Source organism: Macaca mulatta, chromosome 6, assembly GCF_049350105.2.
Source record: "Macaca mulatta isolate MMU2019108-1 chromosome 6, T2T-MMU8v2.0, whole genome shotgun sequence".
Taxonomy (NCBI): Eukaryota; Metazoa; Chordata; class Mammalia; order Primates; family Cercopithecidae; genus Macaca; species Macaca mulatta.
In genome coordinates, this window is record NC_133411.1 from 12,017,006 (window position 1) to 12,034,689 (window position 17,684).

Sequence of the window (17,684 nt, forward strand, 5' to 3'; positions counted from 1 at the left end):
GGGTGCTGACTTGGGGAGGGAGACGTTTTCCTCAGCATGCATGAGTCAGTTAGGATTCAACTCAGCTGTGAATAATGGAAAAGCCGAATAATAATGATGGAAGCAAGATGGAATTTAAAAAGAAAGCTCGTAGTGGTCTGGAAACTCCACAATCATCAGAGATCTGACTCTTTCTCCTTCTCTCTCTTTCTCTCCCCCTTTTTGTGTCCTCAGCATATGTTTTCTCTTCCCAAGTTTGCCTCATGGTAGCAAGATGGTTGCTAAAGATCAGTAGTCACACTTCTATCCCAGGTGGTATTGATTTTCAGGGCCACGGAAAGGAGGAGGGTACATGGGGGAAGTAGGGCGCATCTATAAACAGAGGCAGTTCTATTTAAAGAACTTTTCCGGAAGCTCCATCAACAACTTCTGCTTGTATCTTGTTATAGATTAAATTGTGTCTATCCCACCCCACCTAAAAAAGATATGTTGAGTCCTAAACCCCCAGTATCTCAGAATGTGACCTTATTTGGAAATAGGGTCATTGTAGATGTAATTAAGATGAGGTCATCCTGGTGTCAGGTGGACTCCTGGTGCAATATGACTGGTGTCCTTGTAAGAAGATGGCATGTGAGGACAGAGACACAGAGGAAGAACACTATGTGACAAGGGAGGCTGAGACTGGAATGATGCAGCTACAAGCCAAGGGACTTAGCAACTGTCTGCAAACCACAAAAGGCTAGCAAGTGTCACGGAAGGATTTCCTTATGGGTTTCACAGGCAGCACAGCCCTGCCATCACCTTGATCTTGGACTTCTAGGCTCCAGAACTGTGAGACAATACAATTCGGTTGTTTTAAGTCACTGCATTGCTATGGCAGCCCCAGGAATAAATACCTAACTCAGTGGCTGGAGGTACCTGAAAGGGAGCCTGAGAAATGTCATTTTTCTGGCCCATTTCCACTGTAGGGAAGAATTGGAAGATGGTCCTGGGGATGGCAGTGCAGTCTCTGCTACAGGTGCTCTGGAACGAGGCTTCAGTGGAAACTTCTCATCTCTTGAGTGCTTCTCCAAACCATCTTTCCCCTGAAAAACAGGTGGGGATGGTAGATTTTACTGTGGTGCTCTTCTATTTGGAAGAGAGTTTAGTTTTGTCTTCTACCAATTTGTGATCTCTGGCTTCATTTCCAGACCTTCCTGATATCCACCCCGTTCCATAAAAGAAACATTGCTGACCTCATAATTCTTATGGCTTAAGTTCATGGTCCTCAGATGACTTTTGGTGGTGTGGGTGGGAGACAGCTCCTGTCCCTGACTCTGGCAGCCAGCCTTGGCCACTGTCTTAGCTCCCTGTGGACACGTCCAGACTACCTGAGGCCCCTGACCTTCCTACTATGCCTCTTTTTCTCTTTGAGCATGTAATTCCTGTAAGGCTTAAACCTAAGGAGATTTCCAAAATGTCGCTAAACTCTGCACTCCTAAGTCGAAAGGACAGCCTCTATAAGTAGGGCATCTAAGGTCATGGAGAGGACCTTTTTGCAGTTAATTTTGACTAAAACGGCCAATAGAATGTGATGTCATCAACCTGTTGACATGAAATTAAAGCTTTCTTCTATTCTTCAGTCCCATTTTCTCTTTTAGGTGGCTGTCTCTGGTCCTGCATGTCTGATCTCTAGTTAATTCCTGTCCCACCACCTTCTGGTCCCAGTTTGCTGCCCCAGTACCTTCTTGGTTTCTGATTATTATGGCGAATCCAAGGAGATGTAGAAATTCAAAGTGTGGTTGTTTGAATGAAGGCAGGAGTTGGATTACCCACATTAGAATGAGAATTGAGCGATATCTACAAAGAAACGTCTGCAGCTCCTAGATTGTCCCTTCGTTGCTCAGATTCATTGGAACATTTATTCTCTTTGATTCAATATGAAAAAAATGATAATTTGGTGCTAGTGCGATACTCCAAATAACTGGGTACTAATCTATTAGTTTTATGGAATTCTTCATGAGAGTAACAGTTGTTTGTTAGTTTTTTGTTTTTTGTTTTGCTTTGTTTTGTTTTTTTGAGACAGAGTCTTGCTCTGTTGCCCAGGTGGAGTACAGTGGCACGATCTCGGCTCACTGCAACCTCCGCCACCCAGGTTCAAGTGATTCTTGTGCCTCAGCCTCCCGAGTAGCTGGGATTACAGGTGAGCATCACCACGCCTGGCCAAATTTTGTATTCTTAGTAGAGACTGGGTTTTACCATGTTGGCCAGGCTGGTCTTGAACTCCTGGCCTCAAGTGATTCCCTGAACCTTGGCCTCTCAAAGGGTTTGGATTACAGGCCTGAGCCACTAAGACCAGCCATACTTTTTTTCTTTTTTTTTTTTTTTAAACCCATCAGTTTTGCTGGTCTCAGGCATATTATATGTCTTAGTCTGTTCAGGATGCTATAACAAAATATCATAGATGGGGTTGCTTTTAAGCAACAGAACTTTACTTCTTACAGTTTTAGAGGCTGAGAAAGTCCAAGATCAAAGCACTGGCAGGTTCAATGTCTGGCTAGGGCCTGTTTCCTGGTTTGTAGAGGGTACCTTCTTTCTGTGTCCTACCTGTTCCACATGGTGGAAGGACTGAGGGATCTCTATCAATCCTTTTTTATAAGGGCATTAATCCCATTCATGAGGGCTCCCAATCACCTCCCAAAGTCCCCACCTTTTAATACCATTACCTTGGGGGTGAAGATTTCAGCATATTAATTTTGGGGGACACAAACATTTGGACCATAGCATTCCATCTACCTTTACTCTAAATGCATTAAATCTGGTAAGGGATATTAGCGTGTCATGACTCTTTCTTTCCAAAGCCACGTTGTTTTTTTCTTCCACTTTTCTAGGTCGTTGCAAACTGAATTGCTGGTGATTCTTCTCCCAGGCCCATCTCAGCAAAGAAAGTTAATGTATTGGCCGGGCGCAGTGGCTCAAGCCTGTAATCCCAGCACTTTGGGAGGCCGAGACGGGCGGATCACGAGGTCAGGAGATGGAGACCATCCTGGCTAACACGGTGAAACCCCGTCTCTACTGAAGAAAAAAAAAAAAAAAAAAAAAAAAAAAAACAACTAGCCGAGCGAGGTTGCAGGCGCCTGTAGTCCCAGCTACTGGAGAATGGTATGAACCCGGGAGGCGGAGCTTGCAGTGAGCCGAGATCGCGCCACTGTACTCCAGCCTGGGAGACAGAGCGAGACTCCGTCTCAAAAAGAAAAAAAAAAAAAAAAAAGAAAAAGAAAGTAAATGTATCCATGCAACAATAACCCAGGCCACTGGGCACTGGGTCCCACTGGGTCGGCTTAGTAGCAATGACCACGGGGGAAAGGAAGAACCCGGGGCTTCCTAATGTAGTTCTCGGCATAAGCACCAGAGGGCACTGCTAAAGTGCTGTCTCCTGGTCCTGGGCCTCCTAAATTGGGGATGATGTGATCCGCTGTGTAATGAGCATCTCAGGCACAATTTGAGTGCAATTAGATTAAAATGCATTAATTATCGGCTGTGTTCCAGGTGTTTTTCTGTGTTATTTAATTCCATTACTTCCCTGTGTGGGAGGCATTTCGAACTTCATTTTATAAGTTGGCAACTAAAGTTTTTGCCATGAGCTATCTCACATCCTAAGTGCTTGTAAGAGGTGAAACAAGTTTTTTTGTTTTTGTTTTTGTTTTTGAGACGGAGTTTCACTCTTTTGCCCAGGTTAGAGTGAAGTGGCGTGATCTCGGCTTATTGCAATCTCTGCCCCTCGGGTTCAAGTGTTTCTCCTGCCTCAGCCTCCCAAGTAGCTGGGATTACAGGTGCCTGCTACCATGCCCAACTAATTTTTTTTTTTTTTTTTTTTTGGTATTTTTAGTAGAGATGGGATTTCACCGTGTTAGCCAGGATGGTCTCGATCTCCTGACCTCGTGATCCGCCTGCCTCGGCCTCCCAAAGTGCTGGGATTACAGGCGTGAGCCACCGCACCCGGCCTAATTTTTGTATTTTCAGTAGAGACAGGATTTCGCCATGTTGGCCAAGCTGGTCTTGAACTCCTGACCTCAAGTGATCCACCTGCCTTGGCCTCTCAAAGTGCTAAGATTACAGGCTTGAGCCACTGCACCCAACTGAAACAAGTTTTTAAAGTCTCTAATTGTCCATCTACAAAGCTCTCAGTCTTAAGAATAAAATTTACTGGAAATTAGGGAAGGAGAGAAGCAGCAGCTTGCTCTTTCTAGGCAAGAAGTTCCAGCTGTAAGACTGGATGCTGGGGACGGCTTTCTTTCACTTGAGAAACTGAGGATTTCCACAGTGCAAACCTTGCTTAATGTGTATCAGTCAGTCAGGAGAGGCTCAGCTGCTGTAAAAGATACTTCCCAGAAACTAGGTGGCTTGAAATAGCAAAGGCTCATTCCTCACTCAGGCTCCTTGCCCATAGTGGCTTTCTAGGGAGTTTCTGCTCACCCTAGGTGTGCAGGTTCCTGGCCAATACAATGCTGCTGGTCTGGAAGTTTGCCAGTTGCTGTAAATGAGAGAAAAAGAGAAAAGTTTAGGAGGGTCTTGAACTGGCAGCCACATGTTCCTGCCCAGAGGTGACACTCATCACTTCTGTTTGCAATGTGTTGATCAGTACTAGTCACGTGGCCCCACTTATGTCCACGAGGGAGCCAGGAATTCTATCACATTCCCAGGAGCACTAAGGACTACTGATGACCACCACAGAGCCCCTATTAGGGCTGAATAATTACAATTTGGAGTTTTATTTTTTATTTTATTGATTTATTTATTTTTTTTAGATGGAGTTTCAGCCTCTTATTACCCAGGCTGGAGTGCAATGGCACCGTCTCAGCTTACTGCAACCTCCACCTCCCGGGTTTAAGCGATTCTCCTGCCTTGGCCTCCTGAGTAGCTGGGATTACAGGTGCCCAACACCACACCCAGCTAATTTTTTGTGTTTTTAGTAAAGACGGGGTTTCACCATGTTGTTCAGGCTGGTCTCCCACTCCTGACCTCAGGTGATCCACCCACCTCGGCCTCCCAAAGTGGGAGGCCTGATTACAGGCATGAGCCACCATGCCCAGCCACAATTTGGATATTTTATTAATCATGAGTTCTTTTTTTAACATTCATTTTTATTTTTAAAAACATTGCATTAAGACATTCTTTATTTTGATTTCTGAGTTTCTGGCTCTCCCATAAATTTTGCATCCAAGACCCCTGCTTGCTGCAAACAGAGGGACGATAAAAAATAACAATTTTGACTGAAATTTTGTTTTCATGGGACAGCCCTAGAGAAAAGCAGTACTTACAGAGAGGCAAGAATATAGTTGACATCTACATAAATATTGACAGAAAAAGAAAATGATGAGAAACACACCGTAACAGAAAAGAAAAAACAAAAAGGAGGTCAATTTGAGATTGAGACTGCTGAGGCACAGGCTGTTCAGGCTCTTTATTTGGTCAGCACATCATATAGGAAACCTTTTGTGTTCAATTTCCCCAGTGACCTTCCAAGTACATTATGAAGACAATTAAAACCTGTATCCCGGAACCACAAAGTTTTCAGCGACTGGGCTAAGGTTAATCAGTGTGAATTGAACGAAACAGCTTGTTCAAGTAAAATCGATTGAAATCTTGATGAGCAAAAATGGAAATTTTCGTTGCAAGTGTTTACTTTCTTTTTGTAGGAACACTGTTGTGTAAGATTTTTAAAAGTAGAACTTATTGGAAGCCCACAGATGCTTCTGTAAGACACCAAAGAAATTAATTTTGGTAAAGATCTAGGATGTTTTCAATGTATTGAACTGTAAATATATAGCAATTTAACTTATTTTGATACTTGGTATGATTTTTCTTTTAACCAATGTCTTGAATTTTGTTCTCGTGTGGATTTCATTTGAGTGTGAATCTATAAAATTGACCTAGATTCTTTCTCAGCAGTAGAATTGATCTCCCTTTCCTCCCGATTTGCCTTGTAAAATGCATCTGTGAACTTGCCTGATAAAGTTGAAAAGAGAACTTCTTCAAAGATCAAAATTATTTGCTAAATGTGTTTCTATACTTGGAACACCAGTGAAACGTACACCTAAATATGGGGTGAAAGTGAGATAAACTTCTCAACCATGACATTGCTTTAATCTTGGGGACTTTACGTTCCTTAGAATCCCAACATCCCGATAGCAACCTCACAAAGGATATGATCACTACGTAAGTATCTAGGAAAATAAAAACAGCTTGAGTTTTTGAGGAACTCTCTTTTAAAAACTCTTGAAGTACCATGTATTGTGCTCTGAAGGGTGCTGCCCAGTACTTGAAATCAACTTTTCTTAGGGGTTTGTTCACATGGTCCCCTTCAGAAGAACGACTTGGCAAACAAACTTGGCTATCACTGGGAGTCTTTCAGCACCACATTAGTAAATCACAGCCAGTGGGCTCACCGTCCCCATTGCCTCCCTGGGGAAAATTAAAGTCTTAGAGAGAAGCATGAATATCTGGGAGAGGTTGGTTAATGGGTACAAAAATACAATTAGATAAAGGAGTAAGTTGTAGTATTTGACAGTACAGTAGAGAAATTGTAGTTGAAATAATTTATTGTATTTCAAAAGAGCTAGAAGAGAATTGTAATGTCCCCAATACAAAGAAAAGATAAATGTTTGAGGTGATGAATATCTCAATTACCCTGACTTGATCATTACTCGCTGTGTACAGGTATCAATATATCACATGTGCTCCCCCAATATGTACAACTATAATATAGTAGTTATATAATACAACTACAATAAAGACAATAGAATAATGTCAGTTCCCTGGGATCAAGCTTACTAGGAGAAGCGGGCCTGGAGGCAGGGAACCTAAGGACTTCCCAGAACTAAATCAAGTGGAACCACTTCGGCTATCACAGAAAATATCCTCTTCATTTACATAAGGCGTGTACCAAGTAAATGACTTTGTAACTTTACTTCATCCTCTTCATTTACATAAGGCATACACCAAGTAAATGACTTTGTAACTTTACTTCATCCTCTCCATTTACATAGGGCGTACACCAAGTAACCAATGGAAACCTCTAGAGGGTATTTAAACCCCAGAAAATTCTGTAACTGGGCTCTTGAGCGCCTATACTCAGGCCTGCTCCCACACTGTGGAGTGAACTTCACTTTCAACACATCTCTGCGTTTCTTGCTTCGTTCTTTCCTTGCTTTGTTTGTGTGTTTTGTCCAATTCTTGGGAACCTGGACGCCCTCCACCAGTAACACTGTGGCTCTTGGGGAACGAGTCATTAAAATTTTAATGACAAGTGCAGCTCTTAGAAGGATATTCCAGGCAAAGGAAAAGCATCAAAGAAGAGGTTTTGTGCTTGGGTTACTGGCAATCAAAGAATGTGTCACTAGCACCTGGACGGGGTTTTGAAGGATGAGCAGGAGTTCCTCAGGTTCACAGGTGAGTGCTGTGAGGGAGGACAGCCAAGGTACGTGGAGCATGTGCAGACAGGGGGAGGCACATGGAGCAGAGGGCCTTGGTGCCTCTCCAGGGCTCTTTTCCAGCTCTGTGAACCAACCTCAACTTTCTTGCAGGAGATGGAAGGGCCTGGATGTTTAGGTTACCCTCGCCTCCCACAAGAGTCACCCGTGGTTCAAAAGCCAATTGTTCCCGTTGCTAAGAGGTGGGACAGAATCCAAGGTGCAACCTACACTCTAGGGCCCCCTTGGGATGAAGCTGAGTCCGTGACCGCCTCTGAAATTGCACTGTTGCCGGCTTCTCCTCCTCCCTACTTGGCTCTGCCCACCCCTTTCTGTCCCTGCAGGAGAACATCCTCAGGAAATTCCCCGGGGCTTGTGTCCTTCCTCAGGGCCTCCTGGGAGAACCCAGCCTCAGAGGGTGCGTTTCAGGACAGGAACTCCCAGAAGGACCACCGGAGTTGTGTGTTTGGAAATTGTAAATATAAGATCAAACGAATGGATAGGGCCGGCGAAAATACTTTGTAAACTACAAGTGCTTTACCCTATTAGCAGTAATTGTTTTCCATTTACAACCGTCTTTTCCAACAGGCCTTGGGAATACTTCCTCGGGTCAGTTCATCCTCCTCCTTCCGCTGTTCCCAGCGCCCTTTATAACATTCTGTGCGGTGAGTGCGCCTGCTACCTGGGGAGGTGGGTGGGGCGAATGGAGGTGGATTACTTAAATCTGGATGACAAATGCCCTACCTTTACTCCCTTGGATTCAAAGCTTTTATGTGGCCCAATGGAGCTTTCCCGGGGCTTCATCTCTTAGCACATTGCTTACTATCGCAGAGCTATTTGTTTCATAAACTCAACTCCTTAAACCTAATTAAAAGCAATTGCTTCAAAGCAGCTTTTTCCATTCTGTGAATACAGGAAAAAAACAAAAGCAGTAAGTCAGAAACTTCTCATCCGAGACAGTTACTTTATCTTTTTGGCACTGACCTTTAGAGAGCAGGGGTAGAATCGGCCCCAGTCCCTCGTCTCTCTGCCGAGTCTTCCACAACGTGGGTAACATCCTGGCCACTACAGAACGTGGGTGGCCGAGGCCAGCCCCGGCTTGATTTAACGCTCTCCATAGCTGAGTTTCTTTGCCCCAGGCTCAATAAGCCGTGAAGAATAGAGCCGCTGACAATTTGACAACTTTTGCTTCAGAGATGTAAAGCCGATGGGAAAACCTACAACAGGGCAATTCTCTTTTTATTCAGTTGATTTGGAGAAATAATCATCAGAATAATGATCTATTTTCGGGAAAGGTGGATAGAAACTTAGGCTATTTGTAGAATTTTCTCCTAGGTTTAAAATAACATTATCCTAAACTCTTCCTTTCCTTCCTTCCTCCCTCCCCACCTTCCTTCCTCTCTACCTTGAACTTGACTACAGCCTTATACTTTGTGTGAGTTTCAGTGTGAATTCAGAAGAGAACTTATAAAACATCTATAAAATTAAAAGAAATCAATTGGCACTGCAACCCTATAAACTCTTCTTCCATAAAAGCCAATCTGTGCCACTTCTCATCTCCTGGGAGGCGAGAGTGGTAAAGCCTCACATTTCCAGGAGAGAGCAAGTTCAATGGCAAGCTATCTGACTTTGGGCGACTATAATCCTATGAATCTCGGTTTGCTGAGGTGCAAAAAGGCGATAATTATGCCTCCTGTTCTGGGTAATAGGAAATAAAATGATAATGCCTTCCATGGAAACTAGCACATACTAAGAGTTAATCAAAGATAGGCATTATTATCATTCTTGCTACACAAACTTGGATAAACAAAGCAAGGGCTGGGAACAGGAAAGGAAAGAGAAAGCTTAAGGAAAAATGAGATTTTTTAAAAAAATGCAGCCTTGGAAGAGCTATTTAAATGGTTTATTTAAGTCTGTTGTGGAGAGAAAACCGCACGTGTGGGTGGGTGCAGAGGGTGGGGGTTGACGGACAAGAGCATCAGGATGTTGGACCCCTTCAGATACATGAGGATTCCCCTTGGCAGTGTCTAAAGTGGACCAGAAGGTGGGAGTCAACATTAGCAGCAATAATTTTTATTTATTTATTTATTTTTGTTAGAGATGGAGTCACACTCTGTTTCCCAGGCTGGAGTGCAGTGGCGTGATCTTGGCTTACTGCAACCTCTGTCTCCCAGGTTCAAGAGAATCTCCTGCCTCAGCCTCCCAAGTAGCTGGGATTACAGGGGCCCACCACCAAGCCCAGCTAATTTTTGTTTTTGTTTTTGTTTTTTTTTTTTCAGTAGAGACGGAGTTTCACTGTGTTGGCCAGGCTGGACTCAAACTCCTGACCTTTGTGATCCACATGCCTTGGACTCCCAAAGTGCTGGGATTATAGGCGTGAGCCACCACGCCCAGCCAGCAGCAACTATTTTAATCCCAAACACAGCTTCCTTCGCCATCTTCTACCTTCTTCTTCTACCCACTCCTCCTCCTCCTCCTCCTCTCTTCTTTTTTGTATAAACCTCTATATTTCATCAGAAATATAGTCAAGAAGGGTTCATTGGAACATGATAAGCAAACAATCTTCACAGTCGCCACAGGGCCAGGATGTAGTTTTGTCGTTGGTTTGTTTCTTTTTTCCGTGATTTTATATTCCTCCATGTCTGCAGTCAGAAATTGGTATTTGAAAATGCAGTTTATGTGGTCCTGTTTAGAAAGTTAGGGTGAGGCTTGCTTTTTTGAGCTGGCAAGAACAGTAAAGACCCAGGAAGATGAAAGGATTTAGGAAGAGGAGCTTCGTTAGATGTGCGAGGTGCCGACGGTTTTGGAAGCTGCGTTGAAATGGAATTTCTCGCACAAACGTCGTCGACACATGCACTTTCCCGTCCTCGTGGCAGATGTCATAAGAGAATTATGGGTGTAGTGAATTCTCCGCCAATTTCTCCCATTTTAATCCCATTTTACACATACTTCTTGGCTTCCCTGTTATAAAAGCCAGAGCCTTTTTGAAAGCGAATGCCCCAAAAATTCACATTCTCATTCCACAAGGAGACATCGCCAAATGCTAAAATACCCACGAAAGGGAGAGATGATGCATAAATTAATCACCAAGAAAACAATAAAAATTCATCACTAGAAAGTCTGGCTTTTTAAGCGTCCTTTTCCAGATTCAATTTTTTAAAAACGAGGTCAAAACCCGATACTTTGAAAGGAAGACCTTACAAATTACGCTGGAAAATCCTGGAGTGTTTATGTATTACCCTCATTGCACCTGAGAAAAATCTTTTGAATAAATGTATGTAGGTACTGCATCTCTGAATAATTTTTTGTTAGGGCAAAAGATCAATTAAGGTAAATACCATCAATCGGACAATTATAAATATTCAAAATGATTGATTCTATCAAATTAAGAGTGATTTCGGGGATATGAAACTCCTTAATTCACACATTAAAAAATTTTACCACTCATTTCCCATTCATGTATAGTAAAAATGATAATAAACCAAGGAGATCTCAGTTTGAACACAGAGGTGATTGTAGTTGACACTTAAAAATAGCCTCATTAAGACTCATGTTTATTAATGATCTACCCCATCACACATACTGGCCAAAGTTTGATCTGGAGTCTTGGTGTGTATGTATTGATTTATGAACCTGCTGGATTATTTCTTGAGCAGAGAAATTGTATTCAGCCACAGAATTCAGTCTTTGAATTCTGAAACTTTCTATCCAGGGTCCAGTAAATGTCAGCGTGGAAGGTAATGGGCCAGGCAAATAAATCCCCGTCATGATCACGCAGGCGGGATGATCTCGCTGTAGCCTGACCTGGGTGAGTTAGTTTACGCGAAGCTGCTGCCTGGATTCTCTATGTGGCCAGGCTTTGCCAACGTATTCAGCGCAGGAAGCGTGGACGTTTCCTTTCCAGTGTTTGAAAATCTTCTCTTCTGTGTGAGTTTCCTAAGAATGCCATAACAGATTGCCACAAAGCTGGTGGCTTAAAATAACACAAAGGTATTCTCTCACAGCTCTGGAGGCCAGAAGTCTGAAATCACTGCGCTGAAATCAAGGCTTTGGTGGGGCCACACGCCCTGCTGGAAGCTCCAGGTAAGATTCGTTTCTTTGCTTTTTCCAGCTTGTCGTGGCCGCCTTTGTTCCTTGGTTTGTAGCTCCTTCCTCCATCCACAAAGTACATCACCTTATCCTCTGCCTCTGTCTCTGCAGTCACTTTCACCTTAGAAGGTCACATTCACAGTTCCAGGGATAGCGACTTGGCTATTTTTGGGGGCCTTTATTCAGCCGACCCCATCTTAGAATACAAAGTATGAAATGTGACCATGTCCTTATTAAAAACAAGTAATTCTAGGTCGGGCATGGTGTCTTATGCCTCTGATCCCAGCACTTTGGGAGGCTGAGGCAGGCGGATCAACTGAGGTCAGGAGATCGAGACCAGCCTGGCCAACATGATGAAACACCATCTCTACTGAAAACCCAAAAATTAGCTGGGCATGGTGGCGGGCGCCTGTAATCCCAGCTACTCAGGAGGCTGAGGCACAAGAATCGCTTGAACCCAGGAGGCGGAGGTTGCAGTGAGCCGAGATCATGCCACTGCACTCCAGCCTGGGCAACAGAGCGAGACTGTGTCTAAAAAAAAAACCAAGTAATTCTAGAGTAGTTTACATTTTATTTAAATTTCTTAAAGTAAGAAAATAATACGCACGTGGTAAAACAAAACAAAACAAAACAAAAAACCAAGCAGTACAAATGATGGAGAATGAAAAGTGAGTGGACCTTTCACTCCTGAAGGTGTTCTGTGGATGGGAACTGCCCTGGCTTTACAACTGAAGGCCCCACATTGCAGGAAGCCCCTCAGTCCCAGACAAACCAGACAGCAGCTCACCCTGTTCCAGTTCCACACCCTACCCCAGAGCTAGCCATAGTTACTTGTTTTTTGTGTATCCTTCTGAAAGTGTTCACATATATAACACAGATTTTTAACTCAATTAGAAAATATCTTTTCAATTATCTTGGCATTTTTTTCCTTATCAGCACATCTAGTTTTATCTCTCTCCCTCTTTTTTTTTTTTTTTAACCCCTTATGTGGTATTTCATGGAATGAATGTACCATGATTCATTTAAACATTCCTTTTTAACAGTAAACATGTGAATTATTTTTCAGGACTTTCTTTGCCACTACAGTGTAATTTACATCATCATATGTGTATTTCTTTCCCTATATGTCATTAGTTTATTGCTGAACATCATTCCGTTGTATAAATATACTATGATTTGCTTCCTTTTCCCTTGGTAATAGACATTTTATTGTTTCCAGATTTTGGCTATGAATAAAGCTGCTGCATTTATTTTAAATCTTTGTATGAACATACATTTTCATTTCTCTTGAATAAATACCCAGAGTAGAGTGGCTGGGTCATGGAGCTTTTGCATGGTCAGCTTTACAAGACCCTGCCAAATACTTTCCAAAGGTATTTGTATACATTTTCTCACCTGCCGGCACTGTACGAGAGTCCAGTTGCTCTGCATTCTCATCAATACATGATATTGTCAGTCTTTTCCACAAGCCATTCCGATGGATGTGTAATAGTATTGCACTCTGGTTGTAATTTGCATTTTTTGATCACGAATGAGTTTAAATGACTCTTCATTGGTGTATTGGCCATCTGGTTGTCTTCTTAAGGAGTTGCCCGTTCACATCTTCTTCCTATTGTTCTGTCGGGTTGCCTGCCATGTTCTTAGTGACTTGAAGGAGTTCTTTTCATATTCTGGATACAAATCTTTTATCAGATTGCAATGGACAAATGTTTTGTGCCTCCCCCAATTTCATATGTTGAAATCCTAACTGTGTGTGATATCCTAATGTGATAGAATTAGTAGGAGAGGACTTTGGGAGGAAATTAGATCATGAGGGTGGTACCTTCATAAATGGAATCAGTACCCTTACTCTAGGCCCAGAGAGTTCTGCCTGCTCTTGCCATGTGAGGACACAATGAGAAGAAGGTCATCTGTACCAGCAAGCAGGCCTTCAGCAGACATGAATCTTCCAGTGCCTTGATCTTAAACTTCTCAGCCTCCAGAAGAAGTGTGAGAAATACATTTCTGTTGTTTATTAACCACCCAGTCTATGGTATTGTGTTATAACTGCCTGAACTGCCTAGGACATAGATGTATGGACTGAAAAGACTATTTCTCCCTGGGTTCCCATTTGCTTTCTTACCGGTGTCTTTTATTGAACAGAGGTTCTTCATTATAACCTCTTCCACTTTATCAAACATTTTTCATGGTCAATGCCCTTTTAGGTCCTTCTGGATCATTTTTTGAAATCTTTGGCTATTCCAAGGTCATACCAACGCTCTCCTATGTGATCTAGGAATATAAACCACCTGGAATTAATTAATATGCTTGTCGTGAGGGACTAAGACTCATTTTAAAAAATATGACTATTTAATTGACTCAGCACCATTTATTGGAGGCACCTTCTTTTCCACACCACTCTGTAGTGCCGCCTTCATCATAAATCAAGTGAATGTATACCTGTGGGTCTTTTTCTGGACTCTCTATTCTGTTTCACCAGATGTAATTTGATTTAGGAAAAATAAAGAATTCTGACCTTTCTTGCATCTGCATGCCTTGAAGCATATTTATACCATCTGGATAACATTGTTTTGATCAGAATATGCCCAAAGAATGTTCTGAGTGCTTTACCTTGTTCCCTTCAGTAAGATAAAGTGCTTCAGTTCGTCCTAATTAGCTTCTCTATCCTTTTTCCAGGTTTTAGGAGGAAATAAGCCAGTGACAGCTTTGGGGGAGGATGTCTCTGGAAAGTTTCCACTGGAGAGCACTGCAGGCTGGGCTCGTTGAAGTCAGGGCCTCCGCCAGGGCATTAGCCTGTTTCTCCTGCGTTCCTCTTCTTATCATGCACCAGTTTATTTCTCCCTGGCTCCAGATAACCTTGATGTTTCTCCAACTGGTCAAAACCCTGTCTGTTCATTTTCACCTTTGCTCATCCTGGGTGCCTCTCCCAGCAGGGCCTCTCCCCTGCTTTGAGTCTACATAAAGTTTATCCCCCAGTCTGATGTCTTCTAGAAAGCCTCTTCTAGTCATGTCAGCGCTTATCGATCTTTCTCTCCTCAGAACCCTACAGCTACTGTTATTTCTGAATCGCCTGTTCTGGCCTTTGTATCATTATTAAATATTTCACAAGTGCTTGTCTTGTCTCTCAGGCTAAGCCCAGCTCTGCAGGAGGTCAAAGCCCCTCTCTTAAAGCAGTTGCTCAATAAATATTTCATCCAGGATGAAGGAAAGCGTGGGCAGGGTGTGGACAGCGGGGAGTGATGTGCTTTAGGGTGCTGAGGTGCAGAGGAAGGGCCTGCTCCCAGTGGGGAATTCAGACAGGACCCCACACGCCCCATAGGCCGGGCGTTCATATGGTGTCGGCTTATGGAGAACTGTCCTAAAACCCTCGGTTCGTGTTTCCAAGTGTGTGACTCAGAAAAGACACCAGCTCTTCCATGGGGCAGAGGGTGGCATAACGTGGGGTGAGAAGAAAACTCAGTTCTAAGTCAGAACTTTCATTTCAGTGGACAATGGAAGCAACGCTGACATTCTCCTTCCACCTGAGAGCAAGTCTGCCACCAAGAAAGCTGTGGGAATAGGAGGGACGGGCCCAGACACCGCCATCTCCGAACTGCTCAAGATGTGTCATCTGCATAGATAAACTGGCACACCTGTGGATGGGACATCCTTTAAATAGATGTTAAACAAGATCCAAGATGGGCGTAATGCGCCTTCAGTGGACTGTCATGATTAACTGTGTGTGCTGGCTGGCATGCCAGAGAGAGCTGTTGCGTTGTAGGTAAAGCGAGACAAATATGGAAAGACATTCCAGTTGTTTGGGGGATTTTTGTCACTTCCGCCAGATGGATGATTTTGGGTTTTTGTCCCTGGGTCTTGACAGATGTTCTCCACTTAACTTCCCCGAGGTTTCTGGCAGGATGGAGGGAAGTGATCTGTAGTCTGTTTCACTCTTAAAAACCATTTCCCCAGACTTGAAAAGTTGCCAACTCAGTCATCTCTGATTTACTGATTTCTAACGAGTATGCAGTGTAAAAATAAAGCCCCTGGTCGGTTTTTGGGGTGACTTGCATCATTCGTAGTCACCCGACGATGGGTTTGCTGTTTGCTATGGGAACATCCCAAGGAACTCATTAATCATTTCCTCCTAAATATCCCTTAGGTCCCAAGCAGAGATGAATGGAAATAGAATTAGATGGCATAATGCATTTCCGATAACAACAGCTCAAGACTCATGGCTTAACAGCCTGAACCTTAAATTCTCCCCCAGTGTTCCCTGAGTGGAGAGATGTTTCACCCCACAGGGGTCCTAGACTGTGCAGAGCTTCTCCTTCTGCCCAGAGAGGGTGCTTAGCTCATCAGGGACTGCAGAGGGAAGCTCAGCCAAGAGGAAGTATGAGTATGTTAATGGGAAAGTGAGCCCTCACCGCGTGCTGCCTGGCCCTAAAAGCTGAGAAAGAGGAAGTATTATGTCTTGGGTTTAGGATCACTGGGCTCCCAGCTCCTGGTTTTTCATGCAGTCCCAGGCTTGGGACCCCCTCCCTGGTCCTGGCTCAGAGCCCAACTCTCAGCCTGGACTAAGGGAATGAACGCCACATACCCCGCCCCACAACATGAACTCCCCCCAATGGCGCCGAATATGCACGATGGGAATGTGTTCGTCTCAGATGATTTTGAGAAGCTCTGGTTATTTATGGTCTTTTGTTATAAATCAAGCAAAGGAGGTATCTGATAACAATCCTACATTGAAGAAGGAAAGGCAGGATTATGGTGTGGAGTCCCTCATTCACTTCTCCCGAGTTTAGAGACCAGAGAAGCCTGGCTTACTCATAGCAACCATTCCTGTATGGATAGGGAATGTCAGCTCCTAGAAAGGGCCACGGTATTAACCTGGTGATCAAGCAAAACACTGTGTGTTGCTGTATGAGTCAGGGTTCTCCAGAGGGACAGACCTAATAGGATACATGTGTATATGAAAGGGAGTTTATTAAGGAGAATTGGCTCACATGATCACAAGGTGAAGTCCCACGATAGGCTGCCTGCAAACTGAGGAGCAAGGAAGCCAGTAGTGAGACGGTCCAAGTCCCAAAATCCTCAAAAGTAGGGAAGCCGACAGGGCAGCCTTCAATCTGTGGCCAAAGGCCTGAGAGCCTCCAGCAAACCACTGGTGTAAGTCCCAGAGTCTGAAGCCGGAAAAACCTGGAGTTTGATGTCCAAGGGCAGGAAGCATCCAGCATGGGAGAAAGAAGAAAACCAGAAACCTCAGCAAGCCAGCTTATCCCACCTTCTTCCACCTGCTCTGTTCTAGCCGTGCTGGCACTGGATTGGATAGTGCCCACCCACACTGAGGGAGGGTCTTCCTCTCCCAGTCCACTGACTCAAAGGTTAATCTTCTCTGGCAACACCCTCATGGACACACCCAGAAACAATACTTTGCCAGTCATCTCGGCCTTCAATCCAATAAAATTGACACTCACTCAATGTTAACCGTCATAGTTGCTTATCCCAGTAGCAAGATCGTTATATTGACAGTTTTAGTCCTATCTCAAAAAAGGTGGGGTAGGGGCTGAGGGGCAAGGGTGGATTATTTGTAAAGTTTTTAGGGTTAGTTTAAGGTAGTTCTTTGAATGCAGGGAGGGGAGATGCTGATTGGGATCAGGCAAAATTTGTGATGGAACAGTTCAGGTATGGTGGGCACAGCAAGACAAGAGTTTCAAGGCAGACTTGAGGATTAAATAGATGTGTCATAAACCCAGCAGAGAGATCTGTTTTTCCAAGAAATGGATTACTACCCTGATGAGGGCTAGTTGAGTAGTCTATTGTTTGGATAATAGATTTTCAAGAAGTTCTTAAAACAAAACAATAAAGTAAGTCTTCCCCAGCAAGAATTCCCTGGAAAAGTCATGTTAACATAGCCTGTTGGAGTAAAGTGGTGCCAATGTAAGCAAGAAGCTGTGTAGCTAAAGATGGTTTTACTATTCTACTCTTTGCTCATAAGTTTAGCATCTGTGTGGAGGGAGGGAAGGTTTATGTGGTTCTCAGCTACCTAATAAACGTGGAGGATATTTCTCAAATGTGATAAGCTGAAGGCAAGAGTAGATCAATCCTGATGAAACCATGTTTCTTTCAAAGAGAGATATAGGAAGGAGAGGCAGGAAAAGAATCTCTTCAATACTTCTCATGTGA

At 43.6% G+C, this 17,684-nt stretch overlaps 1 long non-coding RNA gene across 3 annotated transcripts; it reads left to right on the plus strand.

Annotated features, from left to right (window-relative positions):
* Positions 1-7,088: 7,088 nt before the first annotated feature.
* Positions 7,089-15,543, plus strand: LOC144341305 (uncharacterized). 3 transcript variants are annotated; one of them, XR_013418158.1, is made up of 6 exons: positions 7,089-7,410; positions 7,545-7,633; positions 8,019-8,095; positions 11,435-11,513; positions 13,374-13,508; positions 15,005-15,543. It is a non-coding gene; the product is annotated as an uncharacterized LOC144341305 (long non-coding RNA). The 3 variants fall into 3 exon arrangements; XR_013418156.1 differs by lacking the exon at positions 13,374-13,508; XR_013418157.1 differs by lacking the exon at positions 15,005-15,543 and having other exon boundaries at positions 13,374-14,989.
* Positions 15,544-17,684: the final 2,141 nt, after the last annotated feature.